The sequence below is a fragment of the Eucyclogobius newberryi genome, unplaced genomic scaffold (assembly GCF_026437365.1).
Source record: "Eucyclogobius newberryi isolate DKJ021-1_F unplaced genomic scaffold, fEucNew1.0.hap1 SCAF_1, whole genome shotgun sequence".
NCBI lineage: Eukaryota > Metazoa > Chordata > Actinopteri > Gobiiformes > Gobiidae > Eucyclogobius > Eucyclogobius newberryi.
Window position 1 is genome coordinate 8,044,090 of NW_027315723.1, and position 21,319 is coordinate 8,065,408.

General features: G+C 47.6%; 1 long non-coding RNA gene across 1 annotated transcript; it reads left to right on the forward strand.

The window, feature by feature from the left end:
• Positions 1-618: 618 nt before the first annotated feature.
• LOC140364559 (uncharacterized) lies at positions 619-21,142 on the forward strand. Its single transcript, XR_011927716.1, has 3 exons — positions 619-897; positions 16,836-16,906; positions 21,042-21,142. It is a non-coding gene; the product is annotated as an uncharacterized lncRNA (long non-coding RNA).
• Positions 21,143-21,319: the final 177 nt, after the last annotated feature.

The window sequence follows — 21,319 nt, forward strand, 5'->3', positions numbered from 1 at the left end:
GTTGCAACGCAGGTAGATACAGAGGTATATACAGAGGAAAAGAACAGATAACTTATAGGAAGTTTGGAATTAAAAAGCAATTAAAAAAAAAAGGAATTAAACAAGCAGGAAGCTCCACTACGCACAGTTACAGGTCATATCTGTGGAGAGTTGACCTCACTCACTCTAAGAATACATGATACACCTAATTTCACTTTATTTTATGATTGATTGGATTATTTCGCTAATCAGAGGGTTAGGCCACAGCTTTATAAATAGATGAGGCCCTGTAATGACAAAAATGAGCCATGTTTTGTGCATGTTCTCATGGTTTTGGGACAAACTCTCAAAGTTTATTTAAGATACAGCGCTAATAATAGTCCCAGCGGCGATAGGCGCTTTTTCCACTGTTTCTTTGGACTGTACCATCTCCGCCGCGGGGGAGTCCACCCACCGCACAACCACAGCCGCTCGGACACAACCAGTGAAACGCTTTATCAAACACAAGTTTCTACGACTTATTTCAATCAAAACAACGTCACCAGAATTGATCACGAAACAGCTTTAAAATACGATATTATTCCACAAAAATTACACAAATTAAGCCCTCAGCTTGTAACATAGTCCCGCCGGATGAAAACCGAGCTCCGTGCCACATCTTCCTCGGAAAAAGCGCCACTAGGCCGGGATGAGAGGGCAAAGGAACGCGGCTTAGGACATTATTTAACCATCTAACTTTATTTGACATTGTTTTGTATTTCATAGCCACTGTCTGACGCTTTCCCAGCCGTTTGTGCGGAGTTTACGAGCGGAAAGAGGCGGCGCGGGCTGAAGTTAACGGTGGAACTTGGCTGCTGACGCCATCAAGAGAGGAAGAGAGCGGACTTTTCCAGCTGAATATTGATAAAAGTACAAAAGGTAAGAGTTAATTATGGCTGTGAGGAAGATTATGATTTGTGCGACATAGTTCCGCTTTGTTCTGTCCGCCTCAGTCACAGAGACAACAGTGGAAAGACGCAAACAGAATGGAAACACCCAAAGACCACACGTGTTTAAATAGCTCTTATTCTGAGTAACATCCAGGCTGAAGGTTTTATGTCCAAGTGTCAAATGTTATAGAATATTTTTAGTGTTCACGTAATGACAATAGTTTTACAATAGTTTCTAATAACTTCAGGTCATTGGTTCTCGCTCTCTTTTTAATTAGGCAAAGTAATCTCCTTCCCTCTGATGAATTAGGTCTATTATTGCTGTACCCATTTTAACATTATGAGCTTTTTTATGCAAAGTGTCAGAAAGACCACTTTAAATCCTATGTATAGCTCTGTAGTGTATGTAGTTTATATGTGTGATGGATGAAAAAGGATCATGTCGCAATTTTGGAAATACCTGTATGCAAAATTACAACATCAAATATATCGTCTAGAATTGAAAAGAAATACATAGAAAATAACTTTAAAAAGAGACAGAACGTCAAGTGTAATCTCCCAAACGGATATAAAGTGATATTTCTGCCTTTTTGTGCTTAATTGTACAGTCCATTCATGTTTTGTGTGATCAACCAAAACATTTTCAGGCACATTTTGGTACATAAATATTGTTACTTTGTTACTGAGACAATGAAAAAATGAAAGAGAGTAATTAGGGATTGGTAATAATGTAAAAATATATATTTTTGTATTTTTATTTATTTTTTTAGCACATTGGACAATTACAATTGTAATCACAGTCAGCAGTGACTGCTGGTCTTTCAAAGAGGGGAAGCTCATTTTCATTCAATTCAATTACATTTATTTTACTACTAATAATAAAAATTACATGTATTTAATGGTGCCTTTCAGGACACCTAAAGACACCTTACAATCAAACAAGCAGCATCAAAACACATATTTACATACATGTAGTCTGATTTCATTTTGGTTCAATTAGAATTACATTTTTGCATTGACAATTGTTTCATTTAGTATTGTGTCTAGATATTTGTGTAACTATTGGCCTAACTGTTTTAAAAAAATGTATTACATTTATTCAATTAATTGGCCTGGCCTAATTGAGGTATTAAATATTAATTCTCTCTAATCTCTAATCTTTATTTTTGGCAGCAATTCTGTCACGTTTTTACCAATGACAACTATTTATCTTCAAGTAACTTTCCATAAGATCTTTGGCTTTTCATGTGCGATACATTCTGCATCTTCACATATGTGAGTCAAGTAAAGTGATCAAGTCTTTAGTCAGTCTTGTTATTTGGTTCCCCCCGGATAAAGGTCCAGCTGGTCGAGTAAAGGTGGCCGTGTGCCTCTAACTCATTCATCAAAGACCTCGCATCTTCAAAACATTTACAGAGGTATAATACCAATGTTAACGTTCTATAGCCAATTGAAATGTATTGGCTGATATTACTGTGACCATAGAGTGGAGCTGGCCTAAAAATAGCCTCCTCAATGGGGACACATCTGCCACATGAAAATAGCAGCTACAAACTCACAGCATTACACATTTCTGTCATCTCAGTGGCATTGTAGTCCTTTGTTTAGCTTTACTGAATCAAGCATTTTTACCCAGAAGCAGAACAATTCATACAATCTTTGGCCTGAAAACATTTTTTAAATAGAAATGCCAATGTTTATATTAATAATAATAATAATAAATATATGATATATATATATATATGACAATGATCGGCCCTCGCCACGCCGCCGCCGACACGCCGCAAGAGGAGGGGGCGCTAACGCGCCCCAATTGTTTTCCTTTTATTACACCTACTGCTGAATCCATGACGCTGTCACATCTTCTCCCCTTCGTTTTACCATTCAAAAAGCAATTTTATTTTGAATTCTTGGCTGCACAGAGACCATGACTCTTAGAATAAAAATGTGGATAACTTAATAGGGCTAACGCCCTTGGAGGAGTTTGTGAAAGTATTAAGTATAAGCATGTTCAAATTTCAGAGATCTGGCGATTTCCCCATTGGAATAACATGGGAGGTTTCTGTCTTCGACAATTATGACATGGGTCTCATTGACTTTTTTGATCGAGATGCCAAAATTGAATTTTTGTCAAATTTTTTAAAATTTCTCCAAACATTTTACACTCCATACAAAATCTGTAAGGGGCGCTGTCTCGCCAAATTAATTTTATTTCACTTTAAGTAGGTTTAGGGCAAAGAGTTTAACAACTGATTCTAATTTGACGCAATTCGGACTTTATCTGCGCAAACGGCAGCAAATTTAAAATTTGGGAAATTTCTGAAATTCTAGCTACAGTTTGCGGCTTCGCCGCACAGAGACCGTGACAGCAATCAATGTAATTTGAATACATTTTGATGTCCCACTCCTCAGCACAATTTTCACCAAATTTCAGCTATTTAGGGCCAACGCCCTGGGAGGAGTTCGTTAAAGTACGACATTTGGAAAAACTCCTGAGTCATGCTTAGCCATTTTTGAACCAATATGGCCGACATTTGGTTGGGCGGACGGCGTTGCCGTAATAATATTTTTTACTTCCCGGTCGTCATCCCCATATAAAGCACTCGTTTAGTGCGCACTTTTGCATGGGCTTCGCCTGTTTACAACGGTAATGTTCCATTTTCCTACTACTAATTAGTCTGCACGGGGCGTGCATGAGTGGAGGAGTGCGTTAGTGAGTGTTTGGAAGTGGGCGAGCGCTTCGCGCTCGACTACGTGCGCACTTTCGCAGCCGTGCTTCGCACGGCCTTACGGAACTAATAAGCCTCTCGCCAGCTTGTGGCGCCCGGGCCTAATGATAATAGCATAATTTGTATTGTACATGTCTGACACAGTTACATAGTGCTTCCCGGTGAAAAAACAACAAAGCAATAGAACATGAAGTTATAAGCAATTCAAATCAATCAAACTTTGCCAAAATGCTACAAAATGAACATAATGTCCACGGACGACACCTTTTTCATTTAATTCCATGAGCTCTCATTATTATGTACACCTGCTGCTATATTTGTCTGAAATTTGAATATTTGTCAGAAACGATTACTGTTTAAATTGCTCACCGTCTGGCTCCTCTCTACATGTGTAAACTGAAGAATGTTTTTTCTTTAAAGGTAAGACAGTTACTGGATCACAGTTAGAGGAGTATTTTTGCACCAGTGGTTACACTTGTTCTCTCGTTTGACTACAATACCTCACTCATCACACTTTTTTGAATGAATAAATCAGGCACACCTCTGTATATATAGTGAGGAAAGTAAGTAATCAAATATCCTGCGATTTTGCAAGTTCTCCCACTTAAAAATGATGGAGGGGTCTGAAATGTTCATGTGAGAGACAGTATCTAAAGAAATTATAATCCAGAAATCACATTGCATGATTTTTCAGTAAAAGTAAAGTAAAGTAAATTTTTATTTGTATAGCACCTTTCACAGACAGAAGTCACAAAGTGCTTCACAAAACACAGAATAAAACAATAAAAACACAAAAAACTTACAGTGAGCAATACATATACAACAATATACAGTCAAATTTATTTGTTTGCAAAATTCCTCACTGTATACTGCAAGTTCAAGTTCATCTTTCAGTGCAAAGGAGCTTAAGGTTCCCTTTATGGGCCTGGTCAGGACCTTGGCAGGAGGATGTTGCCTATTATTTTGGGTTGATGGGGGAAACCGGACTGCCAGGAATGAACAAACTCTGTAGAGTCCTCCAGACCCCGCCTCTCCTTATGACAGACAAATTAACCACAATTTACATCATGAATCTTCACATTGTTCAATCATGATTTATTTTTATTCAGCTTTATTGTTATTTTAATCGATAATCTTTATTTAATCTATATCTCTATCAATTGTGGCCAAACTATGGCCGGGGAGCCAAATGCGGACAAATTGTTGGCCTTCTGGCTTCTTGCTACTTACATATCATAATTTAACTAATAAACATCTTGATGTGATGCAGACCAAACATCCAAGCAGCTTATTAATGACGTGGTGGCTCAGTCAAACCTACGGCAAATACAATTTTGAATCATTCACTTTATTGAATGTTGTTGCCGTTCCTGCGTACACACACACATATGCATGCACACGCACGCACACGCACGCACACACACACACACGCACACGCACACGCACACGCACACACACACACACACACACATATGCATGCACATATGCATGCACACGCATGCACACGCATGCGCACGCACACACACACACACACACACACACACACATACACGCATATGCGCACACACACACACACACACACACGCATATGCGCGCGCACACACACACACACACACACACACAAAACAGTCCCGCGCTGATCATTGACTGACTGATCTCGACATTGATCAATATATTTCATTATATTTCATAATAATTCATTATAATACCTCTATTGTAATATAAAGCAAGACTAAAGTTTCAACGAATCTTCATTAAATCAAAAATATGACAAAGACTTTGATAAAAATGATCTCATTCTCTTTCACCCACTCTTTCTGGCATGTTGGTCCATCTTGAAGGCAGCTGAAGCTACATGGAAACCACCTACATGTTCTCTGGGCCCAGTATCTTCTCCGTAGCTCTGGCCTCTGGAAAGCGCTTCCTCGCTCCTCTCATGTGTGCGCCTCCACTCTGCTGTTGCCTTGACGACTGGTGTGTCTGAGGACTTGATCATGCTCTGAAGCTCCGTCTCCTTCATAGTCTCCTCCTGCTCCAGCTCTGTTCCAGATAGATGGAGATAGATAAGTGGAAAAGTTCTGTTGGGTTGTCCCTTATACCGAGCCGATATCAGAGCATTAACCTAAAGAGTCCATAGTTTAAAACTGAGATGGAGAGTAGGTGAGACATCAGTTTAGTTAAATGTGGGTTCAACTGAAAAAAAAAAAATAGTTTATGGTTATCGACTTTGAAACATTTGAGCACAATCTACAATACATGAAACAAAAACTTGCATGAAGTTCAACATCTTTTATTATTATCTTATTTAATACCATTTAATTAAATTTATTTTTGTGTAGTAAAATATGACAACGGCAGTTTCCTCCCAAGGATGCACACAAATAAAAACTACTCCACGGTCAGTGAGGATTCCTACAATAATGCGATAACTCTGTATAACTGCACAAGTAGTTCTGGCAACAGTTAAATCACTTTCTATATCAGAGCGAGAGGAGCAGAGTCAGAGGAGCAGAGTCAGAGGAGCAGAGTCAGAGGAGCAGAGTCAGAGGAGCAGAGTCAGAAGAGCAGAGTCAGAGGAGCAGAGTCAGAGGAGCAGAGTCAGAGGAGCAGAGTCAGAGGAGCAGAGACAGAGGAGCAGAGTCAGAGGAGCAGAGTCAGAGGAGCAGAGTCAGAGGAGCAGAGCCAGAGGAGCAGAGTCAGAGGAGCAGAGTTAGAAGAGCAGAGTCAGAGGAGCAGTGCCAGAGGAGCAGAGTCAGAGGAGCAGAGTCAGAGGAGCAGAGTCAGAGGAGCAGAGTCAGAGGAGCAGAGTCAGAGGAGCAGAGTCAGGAGCAGAGTCAGAGGAGCAGAGTCAGAAGAGCAGAGTCAGAGGAGCAGAGCCAGAGGAGCAGAGTCAGAGGAGCAGAGTCAGAGGAGCAGAGTCAGAGGAGCAGAGCCAGAGGAGCAGAGACAGTGGAGCAGAGCCAGAGGAGCAGAGTCAGAGGAGCAGAGTCAGAGAAGCAGTGCCAGAGGAGCAGAGTCAGAGGAGCAGAGTCAGAGGAGCAGAGCCAGAGGAGCAGTGCCAGAGGAGCAGAGTCAGAGGAGCAGAGCCAGAGGAGCAGAGTCAGAGGAGCAGAGTCAGAGGAGCAGAGACAGTGGAGCAGAGTCAGAGGAGCAGAGTCAGAGGAGCAGAGTCAGAGGAGCAGAGTCAGAGGAGCAGACAGGAGCAGTGAAAGGATGTTGAGATGGTCCAGAAGAACAATATGTCCAGGGGTTGGTCGGGTCACCTCTGATGTTGTCTGTAGATAAACATAAGTAAAGTGAATAAACGAGCCGTGTGACATGAGTCCTGCTCCATCAGGTGCTGCTGCCTCACCATGATGAGCTCCATCAGCTCGCTGTCACGAACCACGTCCCTCCACCATTTCCCCCGGTACATTTACATCCGAGCGATGTTCAACAAGGCTGTGCTTTGTTTCAAACCAATCTGTTGTCACACATGGAGAGTGAGCAGAGAGCACTGTGATCCTCCTCATTAAGAGCGTGTGGACAAAGTGCACCAGCAGTGTTTTTATGGTGCTGTGTTCTGGGGAAAGGAGTCAGTTCAGCGGCATCTAAAATATGCATATAGAGATTAACTTTCTTTGCTTTGGAGAGTCAGAGGAGCAGAGTCAGAGGAGCAGAGCCAGAGGAGCAGAGTCAGAGGAGCAGAGTCAGAGGAGCAGAGACAGAGGAGCAGAGCCAGAGGAGCAGAGTCAGATGAGCAGAGTCAGAGGAGCAGAGACAGAGGAGCAGAGTCAGAGGAGCAGAGACAGAGGAGCAGAGTCAGAGGAGCAGAGCCAGAGGAGCAGAGCCAGAGGAGCAGAGTCAGAGGAGCAGAGTCAGAGGAGCAGAGCCAGAGGAGCAGAGCCAGAGGAGCAGAGTCAGAGGAGCAGAGTCAGAGGAGCAGAGCCAGAGGAGCAGAGCCAGATGAGCAGAGTCAGAGGAGCAGAGACAGAGGAGCAGAGTCAGAGGAGCAGAGACAGAGGAGCAGAGTCAGAGGAGCAGAGCCAGAGGAGCAGAGCCAGAGGAGCAGAGTCAGAGGAGCAGAGTCAGAGGAGCAGAGCCAGAGGAGCAGAGCCAGAGGAGCAGAGTCAGAGGAGCAGAGTCAGAGGAGCAGAGCCAGAGGAGCAGAGCCAGAGGAGCAGAGCCAGAGGAGCAGAGTCAGAGGAGCAGAGTCAGAGGAGCAGAGACAGAGGAGCAGAGTCAGAGGAGCAGAGACAGAGGAGCAGAGTCAGAGGAGCAGAGCCAGAGGAGCAGAGTCAGAGGAGCAGAGCCAGAGGAGCAGAGCCAGAGGAGCAGAGTCAGAGGAGCAGAGTCAGAGGAGCAGAGTCAGAGGAGCAGAGCCAGAGGAGCAGAGCCAGAGGAGCAGAGCCAGAGGAGCAGAGTCAGAGGAGCAGAGTCAGAGGAGCAGAGACAGAGGAGCAGAGTCAGAGGAGCAGAGCCAGAGGAGCAGAGTCAGAGGAGCAGAGTCAGAGGAGCAGAGTCAGAGGAGCAGAGCCAGAGGAGCAGAGTCAGAGGAGCAGAGTCAGAGGAGCAGAGCCAGAGGAGCAGAGCCAGAGGAGCAGAGCCAGAGGAGCAGAGTCAGAGGAGCAGAGCCAGAGGAGCAGAGCCAGAGGAGCAGAGACAGAGGAGCAGAGTCAGAGGAGCAGAGTCAGAGGAGCAGAGACAGAGGAGCAGAGTCAGAGGGGCAGAGCCAGAGGGGCAGAGCCAGAGGAGCAGAGTCAGAGGAGCAGAGTCAGAGGAGCAGAGCCAGAGGAGCAGAGTCAGAGGAGCAGAGCCAGAGGAGCAGAGCCAGAGGAGCAGAGCCAGATGAGCAGAGTCAGAGGAGCAGAGACAGAGGAGCAGAGTCAGAGGAGCAGAGTCAGAGGAGCAGAGACAGAGGAGCAGAGCCAGAGGAGCAGAGCCAGAGGAGCAGAGCCAGAGGAGCAGAGTCAGAGGAGCAGAGTCAGAGGAGCAGAGCCAGAGGAGCAGAGCCAGAGGAGCAGAGCCAGATGAGCAGAGCCAGAGGAGCAGAGACAGAGGAGCAGAGTCAGAGGAGCAGAGCCAGAGGAGCAGAGCCAGAGGAGCAGAGTCAGAGGAGCAGAGACAGAGGAGCAGAGCCAGAGGAGCAGAGCCAGATGAGCAGAGTCAGAGGAGCAGAGACAGAGGAGCAGAGTCAGAGGAGCAGAGTCAGAGGAGCAGAGCCAGAGGAGCAGAGCCAGAGGAGCAGAGTCAGAGGAGCAGAGCCAGAGGAGCAGAGTCAGAGGAGCAGAGTCAGAGGAGCAGAGTCAGAGGAGCAGAGCCAGAGGAGCAGAGTCAGAGGAGCAGAGTCAGAGGAGCAGAGCCAGAGGAGCAGAGTCAGAGGAGCAGAGCCAGAGGAGCAGAGCCAGAGGAGCAGAGCCAGAGGAGCAGAGCCAGAGGAGCAGAGTCAGAGGAGCAGAGACAGAGGAGCAGAGTCAGAGGAGCAGAGTCAGAGGAGCAGAGTCAGAGGAGCAGAGTCAGAGGAGCAGAGCCAGAGGAGCAGAGCCAGAGGAGCAGAGTCAGAGGAGCAGAGTCAGAGGAGCAGAGTCAGAGGAGCAGAGTCAGAGGAGCAGAGTCAGAGGAGCAGAGTCAGAGGAGCAGAGCCAGAGGAGCAGAGCCAGAGGAGCAGAGCCAGAGGAGCAGAGACAGAGGAGCAGAGCCAGAGGAGCAGAGCCAGAGGAGCAGAGCCAGAGGAGCAGAGCCAGAGGAGCAGAGTCAGAGGAGCAGAGTTAGAAGAGCAGAGTCAGAGGAGCAGTGCCAGAGGAGCAGAGTCAGAGGAGCAGAGTCAGAGGAGCAGAGTCAGAGGAGCAGAGTCAGAGGAGCAGAGTCAGAGGAGCAGAGTTAGAAGAGCAGAGTCAGAGGAGCAGTGCCAGAGGAGCAGAGTCAGAGGAGCAGAGTCAGAGGAGCAGAGTCAGAGGAGCAGAGTCAGAGGAGCAGAGTCAGAGGAGCAGAGTCAGAGGAGCAGAGTCAGAGGAGCAGAGTCAGAAGAGCAGAGTCAGAGGAGCAGAGCCAGAGGAGCAGAGTCAGAGGAGCAGAGTCAGAGGAGCAGAGTCAGAGGAGCAGAGCCAGAGGAGCAGAGACAGTGGAGCAGAGCCAGAGGAGCAGAGTCAGAGGAGCAGAGTCAGAGAAGCAGTGCCAGAGGAGCAGAGTCAGAGGAGCAGAGTCAGAGGAGCAGAGCCAGAGGAGCAGTGCCAGAGGAGCAGAGTCAGAGGAGCAGAGCCAGAGGAGCAGAGTCAGAGGAGCAGAGTCAGAGGAGCAGAGACAGTGGAGCAGAGTCAGAGGAGCAGAGTCAGAGGAGCAGAGTCAGAGGAGCAGAGTCAGAGGAGCAGACAGGAGCAGTGAAAGGATGTTGAGATGGTCCAGAAGAACAATATGTCCAGGGGTTGGTCGGGTCACCTCTGATGTTGTCTGTAGATAAACATAAGTAAAGTGAATAAACGAGCCGTGTGACATGAGTCCTGCTCCATCAGGTGCTGCTGCCTCACCATGATGAGCTCCATCAGCTCGCTGTCACGAACCACGTCCCTCCACCATTTCCCCCGGTACATTTACATCCGAGCGATGTTCAACAAGGCTGTGCTTTGTTTCAAACCAATCTGTTGTCACACATGGAGAGTGAGCAGAGAGCACTGTGATCCTCCTCATTAAGAGCGTGTGGACAAAGTGCACCAGCAGTGTTTTTATGGTGCTGTGTTCTGGGGAAAGGAGTCAGTTCAGCGGCATCTAAAATATGCATATAGAGATTAACTTTCTTTGCTTTGGAGAGTCAGAGGAGCAGAGTCAGAGGAGCAGAGCCAGAGGAGCAGAGTCAGAGGAGCAGAGTCAGAGGAGCAGAGACAGAGGAGCAGAGCCAGAGGAGCAGAGTCAGATGAGCAGAGTCAGAGGAGCAGAGACAGAGGAGCAGAGTCAGAGGAGCAGAGACAGAGGAGCAGAGTCAGAGGAGCAGAGCCAGAGGAGCAGAGCCAGAGGAGCAGAGTCAGAGGAGCAGAGTCAGAGGAGCAGAGCCAGAGGAGCAGAGCCAGAGGAGCAGAGTCAGAGGAGCAGAGTCAGAGGAGCAGAGCCAGAGGAGCAGAGCCAGATGAGCAGAGTCAGAGGAGCAGAGACAGAGGAGCAGAGTCAGAGGAGCAGAGACAGAGGAGCAGAGTCAGAGGAGCAGAGCCAGAGGAGCAGAGCCAGAGGAGCAGAGTCAGAGGAGCAGAGTCAGAGGAGCAGAGCCAGAGGAGCAGAGCCAGAGGAGCAGAGTCAGAGGAGCAGAGTCAGAGGAGCAGAGCCAGAGGAGCAGAGCCAGAGGAGCAGAGCCAGAGGAGCAGAGTCAGAGGAGCAGAGTCAGAGGAGCAGAGACAGAGGAGCAGAGTCAGAGGAGCAGAGACAGAGGAGCAGAGTCAGAGGAGCAGAGCCAGAGGAGCAGAGTCAGAGGAGCAGAGCCAGAGGAGCAGAGCCAGAGGAGCAGAGTCAGAGGAGCAGAGTCAGAGGAGCAGAGTCAGAGGAGCAGAGCCAGAGGAGCAGAGCCAGAGGAGCAGAGCCAGAGGAGCAGAGTCAGAGGAGCAGAGTCAGAGGAGCAGAGACAGAGGAGCAGAGTCAGAGGAGCAGAGTCAGAGGAGCAGAGTCAGAGGAGCAGAGTCAGAGGAGCAGAGCCAGAGGAGCAGAGTCAGAGGAGCAGAGTCAGAGGAGCAGAGCCAGAGGAGCAGAGCCAGAGGAGCAGAGCCAGAGGAGCAGAGTCAGAGGAGCAGAGCCAGAGGAGCAGAGCCAGAGGAGCAGAGACAGAGGAGCAGAGTCAGAGGAGCAGAGTCAGAGGAGCAGAGACAGAGGAGCAGAGTCAGAGGGGCAGAGCCAGAGGGGCAGAGCCAGAGGAGCAGAGTCAGAGGAGCAGAGTCAGAGGAGCAGAGCCAGAGGAGCAGAGTCAGAGGAGCAGAGCCAGAGGAGCAGAGCCAGAGGAGCAGAGCCAGATGAGCAGAGTCAGAGGAGCAGAGACAGAGGAGCAGAGTCAGAGGAGCAGAGTCAGAGGAGCAGAGACAGAGGAGCAGAGCCAGAGGAGCAGAGCCAGAGGAGCAGAGCCAGAGGAGCAGAGTCAGAGGAGCAGAGTCAGAGGAGCAGAGCCAGAGGAGCAGAGCCAGAGGAGCAGAGCCAGATGAGCAGAGCCAGAGGAGCAGAGACAGAGGAGCAGAGTCAGAGGAGCAGAGCCAGAGGAGCAGAGTCAGAGGAGCAGAGACAGAGGAGCAGAGCCAGAGGAGCAGAGCCAGATGAGCAGAGTCAGAGGAGCAGAGACAGAGGAGCAGAGTCAGAGGAGCAGAGTCAGAGGAGCAGAGCCAGAGGAGCAGAGCCAGAGGAGCAGAGTCAGAGGAGCAGAGCCAGAGGAGCAGAGTCAGAGGAGCAGAGTCAGAGGAGCAGAGTCAGAGGAGCAGAGCCAGAGGAGCAGAGTCAGAGGAGCAGAGTCAGAGGAGCAGAGCCAGAGGAGCAGAGTCAGAGGAGCAGAGCCAGAGGAGCAGAGCCAGAGGAGCAGAGCCAGAGGAGCAGAGCCAGAGGAGCAGAGTCAGAGGAGCAGAGACAGAGGAGCAGAGTCAGAGGAGCAGAGTCAGAGGAGCAGAGTCAGAGGAGCAGAGCCAGAGGAGCAGAGTCAGAGGAGCAGAGTCAGAGGAGCAGAGTCAGAGGAGCAGAGTCAGAGGAGCAGAGTCAGAGGAGCAGAGCCAGAGGAGCAGAGCCAGAGGAGCAGAGCCAGAGGAGCAGAGACAGAGGAGCAGAGCCAGAGGAGCAGAGCCAGAGGAGCAGAGACAGAGGAGCAGAGCCAGAGGAGCAGAGCCAGAGGAGCAGAGCCAGAGGAGCAGAGTCAGAGGAGCAGAGTTAGAAGAGCAGAGTCAGAGGAGCAGTGCCAGAGGAGCAGAGTCAGAGGAGCAGAGTCAGAGGAGCAGAGTCAGAGGAGCAGAGTCAGAGGAGCAGAGTCAGAGGAGCAGAGTTAGAAGAGCAGAGTCAGAGGAGCAGTGCCAGAGGAGCAGAGTCAGAGGAGCAGAGTCAGAGGAGCAGAGTCAGAGGAGCAGAGTCAGAGGAGCAGAGTCAGAGGAGCAGAGTCAGAGGAGCAGAGTCAGAGGAGCAGAGTCAGAAGAGCAGAGTCAGAGGAGCAGAGCCAGAGGAGCAGAGTCAGAGGAGCAGAGTCAGAGGAGCAGAGTCAGAGGAGCAGAGCCAGAGGAGCAGAGACAGTGGAGCAGAGCCAGAGGAGCAGAGTCAGAGGAGCAGAGTCAGAGAAGCAGTGCCAGAGGAGCAGAGTCAGAGGAGCAGAGTCAGAGGAGCAGAGCCAGAGGAGCAGTGCCAGAGGAGCAGAGTCAGAGGAGCAGAGCCAGAGGAGCAGAGTCAGAGGAGCAGAGTCAGAGGAGCAGAGACAGTGGAGCAGAGTCAGAGGAGCAGAGTCAGAGGAGCAGAGTCAGAGGAGCAGAGTCAGAGGAGCAGACAGGAGCAGTGAAAGGATGTTGAGATGGTCCAGAAGAACAATATGTCCAGGGGTTGGTCGGGTCACCTCTGATGTTGTCTGTAGATAAACATAAGTAAAGTGAATAAACGAGCCGTGTGACATGAGTCCTGCTCCATCAGGTGCTGCTGCCTCACCATGATGAGCTCCATCAGCTCGCTGTCACGAACCACGTCCCTCCACCATTTCCCCCGGTACATTTACATCCGAGCGATGTTCAACAAGGCTGTGCTTTGTTTCAAACCAATCTGTTGTCACACATGGAGAGTGAGCAGAGAGCACTGTGATCCTCCTCATTAAGAGCGTGTGGACAAAGTGCACCAGCAGTGTTTTTATGGTGCTGTGTTCTGGGGAAAGGAGTCAGTTCAGCGGCATCTAAAATATGCATATAGAGATTAACTTTCTTTGCTTTGGAGAGTCAGAGGAGCAGAGTCAGAGGAGCAGAGCCAGAGGAGCAGAGTCAGAGGAGCAGAGTCAGAGGAGCAGAGACAGAGGAGCAGAGCCAGAGGAGCAGAGTCAGATGAGCAGAGTCAGAGGAGCAGAGACAGAGGAGCAGAGTCAGAGGAGCAGAGACAGAGGAGCAGAGTCAGAGGAGCAGAGCCAGAGGAGCAGAGCCAGAGGAGCAGAGTCAGAGGAGCAGAGTCAGAGGAGCAGAGCCAGAGGAGCAGAGCCAGAGGAGCAGAGTCAGAGGAGCAGAGTCAGAGGAGCAGAGCCAGAGGAGCAGAGCCAGAGGAGCAGAGCCAGAGGAGCAGAGTCAGAGGAGCAGAGTCAGAGGAGCAGAGACAGAGGAGCAGAGTCAGAGGAGCAGAGACAGAGGAGCAGAGTCAGAGGAGCAGAGCCAGAGGAGCAGAGTCAGAGGAGCAGAGCCAGAGGAGCAGAGCCAGAGGAGCAGAGTCAGAGGAGCAGAGTCAGAGGAGCAGAGCCAGAGGAGCAGAGCCAGAGGAGCAGAGCCAGAGGAGCAGAGTCAGAGGAGCAGAGTCAGAGGAGCAGAGACAGAGGAGCAGAGTCAGAGGAGCAGAGCCAGAGGAGCAGAGTCAGAGGAGCAGAGTCAGAGGAGCAGAGTCAGAGGAGCAGAGCCAGAGGAGCAGAGTCAGAGGAGCAGAGCCAGAGGAGCAGAGCCAGAGGAGCAGAGCCAGAGGAGCAGAGTCAGAGGAGCAGAGCCAGAGGAGCAGAGCCAGAGGAGCAGAGCCAGAGGAGCAGAGTCAGAGGAGCAGAGTCAGAGGAGCAGAGACAGAGGAGCAGAGTCAGAGGGGCAGAGCCAGAGGGGCAGAGCCAGAGGAGCAGAGTCAGAGGAGCAGAGTCAGAGGAGCAGAGCCAGAGGAGCAGAGTCAGAGGAGCAGAGCCAGAGGAGCAGAGCCAGAGGAGCAGAGCCAGATGAGCAGAGTCAGAGGAGCAGAGACAGAGGAGCAGAGTCAGAGGAGCAGAGTCAGAGGAGCAGAGCCAGAGGAGCAGAGCCAGAGGAGCAGAGTCAGAGGAGCAGAGTCAGAGGAGCAGAGCCAGAGGAGCAGAGCCAGAGGAGCAGAGCCAGATGAGCAGAGCCAGAGGAGCAGAGACAGAGGAGCAGAGTCAGAGGAGCAGAGCCAGAGGAGCAGAGCCAGAGGAGCAGAGTCAGAGGAGCAGAGACAGAGGAGCAGAGCCAGAGGAGCAGAGCCAGATGAGCAGAGTCAGAGGAGCAGAGACAGAGGAGCAGAGTCAGAGGAGCAGAGTCAGAGGAGCAGAGCCAGAGGAGCAGAGCCAGAGGAGCAGAGTCAGAGGAGCAGAGCCAGAGGAGCAGAGTCAGAGGAGCAGAGTCAGAGGAGCAGAGTCAGAGGAGCAGAGCCAGAGGAGCAGAGCCAGAGGAGCAGAGTCAGAGGAGCAGAGCCAGAGGAGCAGAGTCAGAGGAGCAGAGCCAGAGGAGCAGAGCCAGAGGAGCAGAGCCAGAGGAGCAGAGCCAGAGGAGCAGAGTCAGAGGAGCAGAGACAGAGGAGCAGAGTCAGAGGAGCAGAGTCAGAGGAGCAGAGTCAGAGGAGCAGAGCCAGAGGAGCAGAGCCAGAGGAGCAGAGTCAGAGGAGCAGAGTCAGAGGAGCAGAGTCAGAGGAGCAGAGTCAGAGGAGCAGAGCCAGAGGAGCAGAGCCAGAGGAGCAGAGCCAGAGGAGCAGAGACAGAGGAGCAGAGCCAGAGGAGCAGAGACAGAGGAGCAGAGCCAGAGGAGCAGAGCCAGAGGAGCAGAGCCAGAGGAGCAGAGCCAGAGGAGCAGAGCCAGAGGAGCAGAGTCAGAGGAGCAGAGCCAGAGGAGCAGAGCCAGAGGAGCAGAGTCAGAGGAGCAGAGCCAGAGGAGCAGAGCCAGAGGAGCAGAGCCAGAGGAGCAGAGTCAGAGGAGCAGAGTCAGAGGAGCAGAGTCAGAGGAGCAGAGACAGAGGAGCAGAGCCAGAGGAGCAGAGCCAGAGGAGCAGAGCCAGATGAGCAGAGTCAGAGGAGCAGAGACAGAGGAGCAGAGTCAGAGGAGCAGAGTCAGAGGAGCAGAGCCAGAGGAGCAGAGCCAGAGGAGCAGAGTCAGAGGAGCAGAGACAGAGGAGCAGAGCCAGAGGAGCAGAGCCAGAGGAGCAGACTCAGAGGAGCAGAGCCAGAGGAGCAGAGCCAGAGGAGCAGAGCCAGAGGAGCAGAGACAGAGGAGCAGAGTCAGAGGAGCAGAGTCAGAGGAGCAGAGACAGAGGAGCAGAGCCAGAGGAGCAGAGTCAGAGGAGCAGAGCGTCTAAAATATTGTTGATACATAGAGATGAACTTTCTTTGCTTTGTTTAACTCCAGATACTTCTCTTTCCTCTCAGACCAGTGTTTGTTTGTTGTCATCGGGCCTGAAAATGCGTAAAACGTGCACATATTACATTCAGGGGACGCTCTTGCTTTCTCATGCTTGTTGCTTGTCTGTGGGAAAAGTTCTGGGGTCTGGGAGCGAGGCGGAGGCCGAGGGGTCAGCTCCCTGCGGTGCGATGGGGAGGACGCGCCTACAGAGCAGAGGAATGGACTTCTGGTGTCTGTGTTGTGTCACTGTCCTACCTGCTCTGAACGCTCTCAAATCGCCAAATCAGATCCTCTAAAGTTTGTATGCAGTCAGCATAGATGTGGAGAGAACGTGCTGGACTGTATGTGAAACGGTCCACATCTCCACAACTCTCTGAAAACATGAGTCATTCAACACCAGGAAAATCATTCCCAGTTTTCATACGCTCCTGGTTCTCAAACGTATCATTTTCCATCTAAAAATACATTCCTTAAAAACAAGGAAGTCAAAGAGAAATAACAAAAATCAATCAAAATTGAGCTGTAAAGAAATAATTATAAAGATACAATAATCAACACTGTCATGTTTTATGCTATAGGTGAATTAGCAAAAGGTTCATGTAGTTGAACTGCATTAAAAGTCATACAGGTTCACATAAAAGGACCATGAGAAGGTTAAAATCATTGTGCAACAGGAATTAAATGCTAGCAACAAAAATGCATTCCATTATTGAAACAACTTAAAAGGTCAAAGGCACATATGTTAAATTACACCAGTCTGAGTCTACAGTTATTGTTTTTAAAGTGCTATTACAGTGGGCAGAGCTTAGTTTAGACTGGCACAGAGCTCTCAGAACATTTTCACTTATTCCACAGTTTGAGTCTCAATTTAGCCCAGTACATTTTTGATCCTCCGGCCTGTGTTTTTTGTGGACTTAAATGGCATTTATTTCTGTCCTCTCCAGCGCTCGTGCACAGAGGAGCAGAGACAGGAGCAAAGAAGAGTGGACCTTAGGAGCGGGAGGTCACTGCGGAGGTATGCTAGATATGCTCTCACAATTCAGTCTGATGCACAAACTAGCTTTAGTCTCAATGGAGTAACAGTAAAGGAAGATATACAAGTAAGCAATATATTGAATTCAACTATTTTTGAAGCTACATAGCATTAAAATATCCAGTGAATAGTGAATTTGCTGTTAAACAATCAGATTTCTGTTTTGTTGACCTGTTTTATGGTTCATCTCTCTGTCATCACTGGATCATCCTCATAAAACAAAAACTGTTGTCAGTTGAAAAGTCTTTAAAACATAAGTTTAATATGACTCCAAACAAATAATGATGACGTTCATCAGGACGGATCATACGTTTGCATAATGTCTTGCAAAAACATTGAATCTCCCTAAAGTCATACAGGCCCCGCCCTCCATCTGAAATGATGACTCAGACGATCTGATTAAAAGTGAAAGAACAGAATAGTGCAGTGAAATATATACATTTTAAATACAGTCCATGAATGATGTGATCGATTTGAATCCCTCGTCAAATCCAGCCAAATAAAGTCAGACCTTCCATGTTTGGGTGGTTCTTTTGCTTCAGTGTCAGCCATGAGCAAAGGGACATTTCAATATCTCTGGAGATTTTATATTCAAATGTGACAGTCCAATATAAGAATGGGACGAATGATAATGACATAAGATTGTAAATGGCATATTTTACTCATCCTGCTTTAACTTTTCCCAGCGGCACCATCTGTGTCCTCACTCGCTCCTCTCGTACTAAATGACTAAGTGCCATTTGGAGATTCATGTTTTAGCTCGATGTGATAAAAGAGCAGGAAATGACAAACCAGGGCAGGGCACCAGACCAGGACAGGAACAACACAATATAGTAGCACACATGCACCCAATTTGAACACATAAAAAAAACAATGTATAGAAACAAAAAGTGCCTCTATACATTCTCTTGCTGTCGTGATATTTGAAATGTTTGAACTGTTTTGACTATACTATGAACTGTGTGTGACTGTGCAGTAACTCTTTCTGAGCCAAGAACGGGTCTTAAACCAGCAACTTTAGGTTTAAAATGATGGCATGTGATTTCCCCACTAGAGTAGATTACCATTGGTTTTAAGATGGTGCTCTGCTCACCAAATAAAGTTTAAATGGAAAAACAATGCATGCTGGGTAATGGACATTGTATCGGTTAGGAATTAGAACAAGTGGAAGCTCAGTATCTACAGCACCAGCATCAGCAGTGGGAGAGCATTACCTTTGACGTGTAAATAAAGCAGCAGATTATCTAGAACAGGGATGGGCAAACTGCGGCCCGCGGGCTACATATGGCCCGTTTGTCTTTATAATCCGGCCCGCCAAACATGCCAAGTAATATTTAAAAAAATATGTTTTTTTGCCCTTAGGCATCTCTCTGCACTTGTATCCTTAATAAAGATGACATGAAATTAATTCAATAATAGATTAAATAGCCTATATTTGACAGAAAAGTGATATTTTACTATTTACAACAACATGATATAAAAAAAAACAAACATTTACAACAACTTTAAATATTGCTTTCCCACCTTTTTTCCCCTTTTAAATAACAATGGTGTTTAAGTTTAGAAAGTCAACTTGAGGATGACAGGTTTAAAGAATACAAAAGTGTCCCTGGTTGCTCAGTTGTACGTATCAGACCTTCATAGTTGATTGTCATCGTCACCAGTCTGATCGGGACATTTGTATTTGTCTGGTTTGATCTAAGTTTCATGTGGGTTTATTAGATTTTACTCTTGGTGAGTACATCCTCTCCAGTGAGAACTCGAACCACATGTGAAAGAGCTACTACAGTTTAATGACATATATAAACGACCACAGCTCTGCTTAATATCTGACATCTACAAACGGTTGTAGAAAACCAGATAAACAACAGGAACACTGCAGGCTACACGCACTTTCATTACTGATACTGCTTTGGGATTATACACAATTGAACGGATTCGCTTTCTTTCCTTGGATGAGATGTGCGAGTCAGAGTTGGACGGTTGTGGGCTGAGTGAAAGTGTCCTTTATCTACCCCTTCTGCAAACGGGACAATGAAAGTAAACCTGAGCAGACAGCGGCTCCATGGCATAGATTTTAGTTTGACGTGTCGCTCGCAGTAAGATTACAATATGAGTGATATAAAGACATCTGTAACTGAATAAATGATGAGGAACGTTCCAGGTAAAGCATCGACATTTTTATTCAAGATTCCCTTAGAGTGCACGTTGTCATTTTAGCATTCTTTGTTTGTTCAGTGTTGTACTGTTCAGATTTTGGTCTTTCGCTCTGAATGTCTAAACTGCAAACATATTCTCGCCGTTAGATCTTAGTTATCTTATGTTCAGAGCAGTATTATTCCTGAAATAGTTCCTCATTGTGTGTCATACTTGGTCTTTTCTTCTGCCTCCGCACTTGTTTGAACTGGCCCGCCCACTCACACTTTCACTATAGGTGCATGTTAAACCATCAGCTTTAGACCGATTCACTTTTCCGAACAAAATGAAGTTCATGGATTTATTCTGGTTTATCAAACGGTGAGAGAAGAAAATGGTACAGAAAAGCTGGGGCAGGTTGTCTCTATTATAGAAACACTAACACATCATTAACATTATTAAATCATCTAAAAACTGTACATTTAGAGACTAACCAAATATAGGCATAATATTTGCCACATATTGTATGAATAGATTGTGATATTGAATTTAAATTAAGATTAAATTCACAGTGCACATTTTAATCCTGTCCAGGAACTTGAACTAATATAAGAATACCATGCATTTCAGAACTTGTTTGTAGATGTCTAAACTACATGGATTCAGGTTTTACATGAGATATTACAGTGATATGCATATGAACTTTAAATCAGTTTAATCTATGCTCGCAAAATAATGTATTTCTTGCCATTCATTTACATTTATAAAGACACGATAGTAAAAGGAGAACAATACCAGCGGAGGCGCTAAAATGTGGGTGTGGCATTAATTGTATTTTAAAACAAAATAATGAATCTGAATTTAAATTTGACTTATATTTCATAGATTCTTCCCCCAAAATGATGAGTTAAATCACCACAAAACCCTCACTTCCTGTTCCCCTGGCAGGATTTGTCTCGTGCTGTTAAATGCGCGCTCACATCTACATCATGAACACCTCGCATACATAAATACAATAGATCTCCATGGAAACACAATTTGGACAAACGTCTGAAAGCCCCGGGAGGTCTTATGGACAGGGTTTCTCAAATTGAGGCACGCGGCCATCATGGTTCGCAGGCTCCCTCCTTGCATTTAAAGGTGGGCTATGTAACTTTTTGGGTGGGGGTCTGCCACCTTCAGGGACATGAACTAAAGCTAGTTTTACGCTTGACGCATCCGCCAGAGTCTGCCAGGCGATATTCACATTTTGGCAGACACGCCCCCTCGGGCAGTGTCCGCACAGACCCGATTTTCCAACGTCAGAGAAATTGTGTAACTACGCAGACGGTCAGCGCGGAAATGAGCGGGATTTCTTCGCAGCGAGCTCAGATTTCTTCCGTCTGCCGCTGCATGAACCGCACAGACTATAAATACTGCCGACGCCTTCTCCGCTGCCCTCCGTGCGTCTCATTTCCGTGCAGGAAGGATAATCCAAGCTTAAAAAGGATTCCAATCAGTCAATTATTTTTGGACAGTTTTTTAATATTAACATAAATAATCTATTCTCTAGATTCAGATATTTTAAGATGTCCACTTCCTGAACACTGTTGGTTCTGCTGTATAAATACATCATTTTGGTTCAGGTCCTCTTTGGCCAACATGGACAACAATCCAAATTGAAAACAGTTTATTTTCACACTGGACCGGGCTGATTATATGAGGAAGGGTATGCAAAAATCTTGTATTGGGTTTCATCTGATTATTGCCTTTTTTTACCCTGTTGAAGGCGCATTGGAATAGGTGTATAAATATATATAAAACATATATAAAATATGAATAACACCAATACATATTTGATCACAAAGGTAGTAGTAATACTTTTCATTCTGTTGTTCACTTCCACTTGATGAGCTGCATGAGCCAGAGCCAGACCAGCAGTAAATGTGATGTTCAGGCTGAGCTTATATTGATCACATGAATCTTTGATGGTGTCACACAGTGGAGAGAACCAGCAGTGTGCTGCTGGTGAGTGCAGGCGGAGCAGGTCCTCACACAGACTAGACTGGACCAGTGCTACACTAGACCTGGAGGAGAGGTCTCAACTGACTGCTTCAACAGGTACAGCCTACTTTTACTTGAGCTATTTGATTGTGAATAAACAAGACTCTTTTTAATACATGCCTGATTGTCAATAAGTTTATAAGGGACAAACCCCTATGTTGACCTCAACCGTATGAGAAAAGTATAAGATAAGTATGCTTGGCTAAAGTCAGTAGT